The 9634-nt window shown below is 43.0% G+C and overlaps 1 protein-coding gene and 1 long non-coding RNA gene across 5 annotated transcripts in view; one reads left to right on the top strand and one right to left on the bottom strand.

Annotated features, from left to right (window-relative positions):
• Nucleotides 1–222: 222 nt before the first annotated feature.
• On the bottom strand, nucleotides 223–5538 carry LOC310826358. Its single transcript, XR_014555786.1, has 4 exons — nucleotides 5305–5538; nucleotides 5149–5225; nucleotides 4226–4436; nucleotides 223–555 (listed from the first exon to the last, which is right to left on the bottom strand). It is a non-coding gene; the product is annotated as an uncharacterized lncRNA (long non-coding RNA).
• Nucleotides 3828–9634, top strand: part of SYN3 (synapsin III) — a 194138-nt gene continuing 188331 nt past the window's right edge. For 2 of the 4 annotated variants that reach the window (XM_083700465.1, XM_083700464.1), the window contains exon 1: nucleotides 3828–4145. The gene's annotated coding sequence lies outside the window, so the exon portion shown is untranslated. Of the gene's footprint in view, nucleotides 4209–9634 lie in introns of all 4 variants that reach the window. The other 2 variants (XM_083700466.1, XM_083700467.1) reach the window with 2 other exon arrangements.

The raw sequence follows: 9634 nt of genomic DNA, 5'->3' as shown, positions 1-9634 counted from the left end.
CCATTAAGAGCCCTGATTAATGATGTGACATGCATTTATTTATAATTATGTGTAATTATTGTTTACATAGTATACTTTTGAGATGGTTTTGTATAATAAAAAACCCAAAGCATTAAAAGGTAAATAATTATTTAGTTACGATCACTAAAGAAAGGATTATCATAGCTTCAAACCACTCAAGAGTAGACAAATGTTAATCAGTCCATCAGTAGTACTAGCAACAGCTAGCATGTCCTGGCATTCATGACGGAGACTTGAGCAATTCAGCCATTGATACTGATAGGCAGCAATTCATTAATGAGATGTGCCTATCTCGATCTTGTGTGTGTTCAAATGTAACAGTAAGAGACTGACTTCCAAAGCAGCCTGTATTGGAAGATCCCTTGCAAAAATAATGTGGTGGTTTTTCTTAAATAGTTGCCTGGCAACCAACCAAAGGGCGCATAGTATGAGACTGCAGATGAGCCTAAGGAGATAAGGGTTCCTATCAGTGTCACAGTGGAGAGAGCTTGTCTTCAGTATGAGCTGGCTGGCTGGACTGGTATTATCTTTGACCTAGTTCCGAAAAACAAGCAATGAACAAATAGGTGAGATGATAAACTTGTGTCTCAGTTGTACCACTTGAGATTTAAGGGAGAAGAGGTCATATGGCTGAATGCTCCTCCAATCAACAAAAGCTCCTTGAACATAGAGAAATAGATGTCAGGAAGATGGGTTTTAGCATAGTTCTGTGTAATATTAGGGTGGGGTATAAACAGCCTCCAAAAATTTTCAACCACTATTCACATGATGTGAATTTGGGAGGGATTTCATTTATTTTCGAGAATGAGATGTGGCCTTTGCTCTGATCCAGTATGCCTCTGCTTATGTATGTACAACTGCTGGAGAGTAATGATAATGGGTGGATATCCAACATTCGTCATACTCAAAGTAGCCCCTTGAAATAAACAGACTTAAATCTATAGATATCCTATCAGTGAATTTGTTCCAGTAGCCCAACAATCAAGTGTGATGGATCCTTTCAAGTCCCATATATAGTCCATAAAATATGCACCTGTCATACCCATAACCAATCAGATGGAATTTCCCTTTTGTCCTGTCTGTCTTCTCTTTATCTGCACATCATGCTGATATCCTTGTTAAATTTTCAGTAATCCCCTGTTGCATAATCGGCAATAGATTAGGCCTCCTTTTGTACTTATGCCTGTTTTTGTTCCTTCTGACACAAAGAAGCCTGGATGCTGATTAGGGCCTCTAGGATTCTTATTAGCACAGCTATGAAGTAACCATGATAACAAGCATAGTCGTCATGACCTCTTAATTGGAAAGGGAAAACAGCCTGCAGCAAGAGACCTTTTTTGTCTTTAGACACGTGTTTGTCCTCTGGTAAGACCATAGCTGAATACAAAAAAGGAAAACAAAGTCTGAGAAAAGAATGTTGATTTGTTTTGGTTTTCTGGGACATTTGCTCAGTGTTTGCACCCTAGTTTCACTGTTCTAGAAGTTCTCATTTTATCTCATTTTTTAAAGGGAAGTTCGGCAGATGTTCCCTTGACAAAAAGTGGCAAATCAAAAAATCACCTATATATTAAATTCTTTACTAGGGGGTGGGGCAAGGTAGGGAGCTTTCAAAGATGCAATCCCGCATCCCTATTCTGAAATGGTACAGTCCCTAGAAGGCTGTGCTACATGTTTTTCCGAGCAGATTCAGCTGCCAGTTTCCCTCTTGCAACCTACTTTACAAGGCTGCTGGGGGGAAACCACAAAGGACTGTAAACAACAATGTCATATAACAACAGCATATTACCAACAACAGCTTAACATGATATTACGTTGTTGTTGTTGTTGTTGCTAGGGGCAGCTCTGGAGTTACTGAAAACAATTTCCAGAGAGGGAAACAGCAAATAAGATCAAACAGTTCAAAAGGTTTCAGTACCATGGACAGGGAAGGACTACAGAATCAGTAAAATCACCTCTTGCTCTTGAGGAGGTGGTGCAGTTATCATAATCTCATAAATACAAGGGACACAATTCAGGGAAATGCCTTGCAAACCATGTCGCCTTGCAAGCAATGGGGTGATACCTGGACAGAATGTGGCGTCCCATTGATTTGAATAGGACTTGCTACTTAGACGGCTCATTGTAATCCTATGCATGCCCAGGTATGAAGTTTGACTAAGTTCAGCAGGGCTTATTTATGCATTTTAAAAAATTATATATCCTGCTTGATTATAGTAAAACCTCTAAACCAGGCATCCCCAACCTGTGGCCCTCCAGATGTTTTGGCCTACAACTCCCATGATCCCTAGCCAGCAGGACCAGTGTTCAGGGATGATGCGAATTGTAGTCCAAAACATCTGGAGGGCTGAAGGTTGGGGATGCCTGCTCTAAACTCTTAAAATGGCTTATATATACTGCTTGATTGTAGAAAAACACAGGTAAGTAGATACAAGAGTGAAACAATATCTGTGGTGTGTATCTAGATAAACTTTTTGCACCATGACGCAAAGCATAATACACACAATTGACAATATCAGCTTCCCATCATTACAATTAGAGATTGTGGTTTTTGTACCGATTTGGCTTGAATGGAAGCTTCTGTGCTGGAACAAAAGCAGCTTGAAGTGGTGGTTTCTATCAAGACTCTGTGAACATGAGAAGAGGTCTGCTGGATCAGGCAAAATCCAGCATCCTGTTTTCACAGTGACTGGCCAGGATACCCAAGAGAATCCCACAAGCAAGACTGAGTGCAGCAGCAGCTTTGTCATATATTGCTCCCAACAACTGTCATTCGGGGGCATGCTTCCTCTGACAGTGGAGTTAAACCTTATCCATCCACAGCTAGTAGCCAGTGGTAGCCCAGAGGTGGTTTTAGGGTAGCACAACTGGTTAGGTGCTGTGCTGCAGGGGGTGCCACAACAATGCTGTAGAATGGAGCACAAGAGGCAGGGGGTGCCAAATTTTAGCGTCATACAGGGCACCTCTGAAATTTGAGAGCCCAAAGTCTGCCACTGGATAGCTTCATCCTCTGTGAATGTGTTTAATTATCTTTTAAAGAGAATTAGACACATTTACATTGGGGGCCAACACTATAGCATATGGGAGAAAACTCCACAGTTTTAACAATGTGCCGTAAGAGAAAAGTACTTTGTTTGTATGCACCACAGTCCTAATCATAATTCTCTCTCTCTCTCTCTCTCTCTCTCTCTCTCTCTCTCTCTCTCTCTCACACACACACACACACACACACATCTGTTATTTAGCAGGGGAAACAAGTTAAATACGATCACACGTTTAATGTCACACCCTCAATTGTAGAAGCTAGAAACTTGTTGGTGCTGTGTAACTCAATTCCAAACTAAGTCCAGCTACAGAAATGTAATGACTGTGTATCTTTCCTGTCAAGCTCCAGATGTTATATTTTGGGTGTTCATTTCTTTACTTGCAAAAAATGTCTGTTTCCCTCCCCCTCCCCCTCCCCATTCCATAAAATGTTTGGGTTTGTTTTTAAAGGAAAGCAGAGACTTTGAATGCTGATTTCAATGCTCACAGCTGTGAAAACTGCAGAATACACACAGCCCCAAACCTAGAACTGACCCATATTATTTTGAGCCAGTACCAATGGCGAATGTGGAAGGGAACATTTCCTGTCTCCTAGCCCCAAGCATTATTTGGTCTCCTCTGAAACAATCTCTAATGAAGGTTTGGTGCTGGCAGGGAAGGAAAGGTTACAGATAGATAATTCTGCCCTCAAACCAAATCCTCTCCTCTCTCTCTGCCTCTCTGCCTAGGATGCTGATAGGGTGAGTCACTGAATCTGTCTCTGGGTGCTACTTCAATGCAGCAGCCTTTCGGGAAAAGCCTTCTCCTGCCCTCTCCAGCAGGGCTGTGTGATATCCAAGCCTGCCCACCAGTAGTTTTACTAAATAATTCATTATGCTCCCATGATAACTGAAGTATAAGGAGGGGCTTGATTTAATTTACTGCCAGCTTCAAGCCAATCGGGCGGTAAGGCTGCGGTAGAACCGGGTGACAGCAAACCCTGCTTGTATGCTGTGAATGTGAAAGAGAAGCAGTTCTGTGTGTGGGTTAAGGGGAAAGGATTGGATCCAGGGGAGCCATTGGATTAAGAGACTGGCCAGAAGGTAAGATTCAAGTGCAGACCTGGATTGTCTAGAGGATTAAGCAGCACAATGCAGACCTTGTGTGTAAGAATTCTCCTTACCTAAGGACGTATTTTCCGATTTATGGGGGAGGGAACCATGGGCGTGTGGAAGCCTAACGCATGCAGCTGGCATGTAGGCTTGCACTGCTTTTGTGTCTTTTGTCTGCATGCACCCGCTGTCAATATCTGTAACCGAATAGCTGTCGTACAAATAGCTGTTTCCATTGTGCATTCCGTACGCTCCATAATCAGTGGCACGTTGCATTTGTGTCTGTAAAATCAAAGGAACAAAAACTAATTAAGAAAGGACACACAGACCAGCCCTTGTGGGCTAATGGAATCAGAAGGCACCCGGTAGTATTGTAATTATTCTTTTTAAAGTGGTACGCATCTTTAAAATCTCGAATGGCTTCCATCTGAAGTGTGAGACAAACCTCCCTCTGGAGGCATGACTGTACAAGCAGAGGCATAGAACAAATTAAGAAAAGGGGGTAAAGGGAAGTGGTTTAAAGAAAGAAACTGAGAGAGACTGAAAAGAGAAGAGGACCAGAAAAGGAGAAAGAGAAGCAAGGTGTTCCCCCCCCAAAAAAAACACCTTTCTGAAGTTGTAGGTATCTTAAAATCATGAATCAACTCTTTCTGCCCACATCCTAAGCACATGTACTGAGACGTCAGTCCAATGGGTTTCAAATGGCTACAGAATACAAGCCTATGCATGTTTGTTCCCATGCTATTCATACTCCCGAGAAAGTGTGCACAGGATTGGAGCCTTACATCCTAGTATGTGGCATGTGCTTAGGATGAATACAGATTTGCATGTGACAAGACCAAAGGCAATGTTTATTCCTTACAAGTGCTGTCTTCCAGTGTTGATGCAAATTCCTGAAGAGCGTGTCTGTAGCCATCAGTCAGCTGCAGCAAAAAAGGAGTTCTATGGCAACTTGAAGATCAACAACTATATTGTGGCATTGGCAAGAGCCTACCTGTAGCACCCTGACCCTTACGCAGATGCTTGCAACCTTCACAGACATCACACAGCATATAGAGAGGCACAGGGCACCTGATGGCACATCACAGGGGAGAAATAGAGGAATTTAGAAATAATTCACATAGTTACATAGGATTGCAAGACAACTGACCATAGTGGGGAAGGCTGGGACCAGGTGACCCATGCTGGTGGGCAGGTTCAAAGCTGCTTCTGCTCTCCCTTCTTTTGGTTTTTAATCTCTAAAGCAGAGTTGGATCAGACAGCTCTTCAGATAGAGGGTGGTCCTCTCAGGAGAATGCATAGTCACCCTAGAAAAACCGCATGATTTAAACATTGATGCAAGGTGCTTTTTTCAGCGACAGAGCAGCTCTATTCCCCTTGTATATAGGCCTGTGTATGGGATGATTCTCCTGCCACACCTAGGAGAAACTATGTACTTGGCATGGAAAGGGCATAAGAAGATCTGGGAAAAGTTGTCACCTTACAATACTACATTATTGAGTTGTTCTTATGTATTTTGTGTTCTTATAATGTGGTTTTATGTTGTGAACTGTCCTGAGACCTGCGAGTATAGGTCAGTATACAAATTTAATAAATTATTACTGGGTGACCCATAGAAGTAGTAGTAGTATTGATTAGCAGTAGGTCTGGGACATATAGAAGAAACTTACCTTAGCTTGTAAACTTCAATGCTGCAAACAATGGTGATAGCCATTAGTTCTGTAAGCTTTTGGAAAAAAAGATTAGAGAAACTGGACACCGGCTAGGTCCATTAAGAGCTATCAGCCACAGAAACTAAATGCAACTTCCACCCTCACAAGCAACATGCTTCTGAATACCAGATCCTGCAGACCAGCAACATGGTAAGGCTGTTGCCTTCACACTCCACTTGTGAGCTTCCCAAAGGCATTCGGCTGGCCATCATTGGAAACAGTGGGATGCATGGATTTTTGGCTAATTCAACAGGTATGGTCTCAGATTTGCCCTTATATCCATCCTGGATCTCAAATAAGCTAATGATACAAATAAGCTTGGCCAATGGCCAGGGATAGTGGGAGTTGCAGCCCCTGCATAGTTTTGGTGGGGAAGCACAAATGCTTCCATACTCCCACTATACCTGCAATATAGCATGCAATGCATCTGTATGCACAGACAATGCACACAGTTCCTAAAAGAAGGGGGGAAAGGGAGAGAGATGTTGGAGATTAGCATATATGGCCCTGAAAAAGATTGGCATGTCTCACCCTGTCACTCAGACATTGTCCCTTCTTTTTGATGATTGCATGGAACATCAGGAAGAACTTTCTGACAGTAAGAGCTCCTCGACAGTGGAACGAATGGACTCCCTCTCAAGAGGTTAGGCTCTCCTCCCTTGGAGGTTTTTTAGCAAAGGTTGGGTGCTCCATCTGTCATGGATGCTTTAGTTGAGATTCCTGCATTGCAGGAGGTGGGACCAGATGTCCCATGCAGCCCCTTCCAACTCTACAATTCTATTATTCTATGATCTATATATACAGATGCATAACATGTTATATTGTTGGTCAGATGGCAACACACAAGCCTAAAACCCACTTGGAAGCTGTGCTTTGCACTCTAGAAGGCATGATAGCAACCCATTTCCCATTTCCCATCCATGCCTAAACTTTACATGAGTGTAGGAAGTGGATCTCAGTGTCTCTGTTTACAAGTTAAGCTTTGCATAAAGATTCCCAAGCACTATATTGTTATAGAACCTGGGGATGGGGGAGTCCTAAAGATTGTTTTTTAAAGAAAAGAGAAACCTTTTACATTCACTGTGCATTTCTATAGGCTTCCTGTCTTTTAAGGAGAGGATTTAGCTGTTCACTTCTCTTTCAAATAGGTTATTATATAGAATTTATCACTCCTACATTACCAAAAGAAAGCAGGCTTAGTGGAAGGACTTGAACACTGTTGTGCTCATTTTGGAAAGCCTCAGTGTGCTATAGATTGAGAATCTCTCCTCTGTGGTGAGAGATGGTAATGAGTAGGGGGCAGGCAAGCCCGGGCTTTGTGTCTTGGCAAGCAGAAATCAATGCTAAGTGCTCTGTGTAATCAGATTCCATAGCATGGGGGAGAAAGTGTGAATGACTAACACCAGGATTTATTTCTGGCAGCTGCTGGTCTAGCTATACCGTGTAGTCGTTCTAGGTGGTAATTTAGTAAGGCTTGCGTTTCTAAATATTTATCGCAGTTCAAGTGATGTGGATTTCATGGGCTTACGCAGAGTTATGGTGGCTTGCACATGCACAGAGCATTCCAACAGAAACCCTGCACTTGCTATCACTCTTATACATCTTACTTGTGAAAGGAAAAAAGTACCACCCAAACTCTACTGGTGGCTGGTGCCCATTGTGACTGGCAGGGAGCCCAAACAGTAACTAGAGCCGAAACTAATGACAGGCAAAGCCAACTAACTCTAGTTTTGTCCCCATCCTTTCCCCTGCTGAGTTCTACAAGGGCAATAATGAGACTAATGAGGAGGAGGATGCTATTAGGCAGTGCAGCAACCTGGACTGGCTGTAAATGGGACAGGTGGCTGGTGAGAGGCTAAGGCTCTCATTTTTGGAAAATGAGCCTCCAGAGCAAAACCCTTTCTGCTAATTTTCTGGAGTCGGTTTGTGATCAATGGGGCTTCACATCGAATAACTCCTAAGTAGTGAGCAAGATATTATTCAGAAATAATGGCTCTCTGCCCATGTAGCAATGGCAGACTTTGGGTTCTCAAATTTCATTGGGACACAAAAATTTAGTGCCCCCCATCTCTTGCACTCTGTTCTACATTATTATTGTGGTGCTCCCTGTGGTGCGAGCACCCAGTATAGCTGAGTGGTTGGGCTACCCTAAAACTGCCTCTGGTATAGGCTCCCCCTGTCCCTTCCTAGCTCCTCTCTCAATCCTAGCTGGGTTATAGCAAGTACCGCCCTATTGGTGGGAGACAGGGCCAGAGAATGGGCTGCAACACTAGTGTAAGGGACATAATATTCTCATAAATATATTGCTGCCTGCGGGGTGTTAAAGCAACAGTTGCTTTGCAAGGGTCAACAGCTGGAAACCCATTTCCCCCAGCCACATTTTCTGCTTGGCAGGTGTAACAGTTACAGAGACAGAAGTGTGACCTAATTAGCTGTGCCTAATTGCAAGAGCTTGAGGCAGGTAACAAAATGTTATACACATTCATTGCAAATGCAATTTAGGCATATTGAAATCAAATTAACTGAAGCAGCAAGGCTATGTGTACATCCTTGGAAGTCCAGTTGAACACAGCCGAGTCTACTTCAGAATAAATAGGATTGAGACCATATTTGACCACTCGTAACAGGTTGGCTTCACAAAATGTAAGGCTGTGTACTTACACTGAAATGACAGGCAGCACAATATTGCTTCATTCCTGAAGTACATGAATGAAGCAGAGGTGCAATTCCTGGAACTGAAGCAATGTTTTCCTTATCTAAGGAATAGCACATTTTCTTCCTCAGTTTACCCCTGCTTTCTTTTTCTCTTTCTCCACATCCTCTGTTATCTCCCTCGTGTCAAATTCTAGATAGAACATAAGCTCCTTGCAGGAGATGTCTGTCTTTTTGCTACTTAAATGGGTGCAAATAATAGCAGCAATAATGACAGTTAACAGCAGCAAACACATTTATGTTATATATACTGCAAAAGGCTGGAGGCTCTTTCAATACAGCTGTCGTAACCATTGCTTTGATTTTTAGTACGTAAGAATAGGAAGCTGCCGTCTACTGAGTCAGAAAATTGGTTCATCTAGCTCAGTACTGTATACACTGACTGGCAGAGGCTCTTCAGGGTTATTAGTAAAACTGAACTGCTGCTTTCCCCTTGAAAAGTGCACTAATAAAGCTTATTAGGTGTCTATTCTCAGGAACACAGCTGCAATAGGAGACAGAGAATGGGATGCAGTTACAGCCTTTCTCCCTGGTTGGTTGAATCCATTGTTTGCGCCATCCTTGGCATTAACATTTTGATTTGGAAACTGGGGCAAAATGCCAAGCACTCCTCAGGACATATAATCTCATTGCCCGTCCACTGGCATTGTGCAGGTGAAATTTGAGGTTGCTTTTCTTGTTAGGAACATAGGGCTCTGCTTTATACTGAGTCAGACCATTGGTCCATCTACCTCAGTATTGTCAGCACTGTCTGGCAGCAGCTCTCCGGGTTTCAGAAAGGAAATGTCCTCATTCCCCATGCCAGGAATTGAACTTGGGAAATTCTACATGAATAGCAGATGCTCTACAACTGAGCTCTCCCCCTGGTTGCTGAATTGATTAATTAATGAAATGTTGCTTCCCTGCACTGGTTAGATCATGAACTGTGGCAGCAGGAGGACAGGCAGTTCTAACAACTGTGTCCATTTTAGGTATTGTACCAGGGCTTGCATCCCCCCCCCCACTGCCGATTATTGGCAGCCCCAACCTTACTTCAGAGGGTGCTTCTGAGTCTGC

This window comes from Podarcis gaigeae, assembly GCF_964106915.1.
Source record: "Podarcis gaigeae genome assembly, chromosome: 10".
Lineage (NCBI taxonomy): Eukaryota > Metazoa > Chordata > Lepidosauria > Squamata > Lacertidae > Podarcis > Podarcis gaigeae.
Note: the sequence above shows the minus strand (reverse complement) of the source record. Positions and strands in the feature narration are given on the sequence as shown.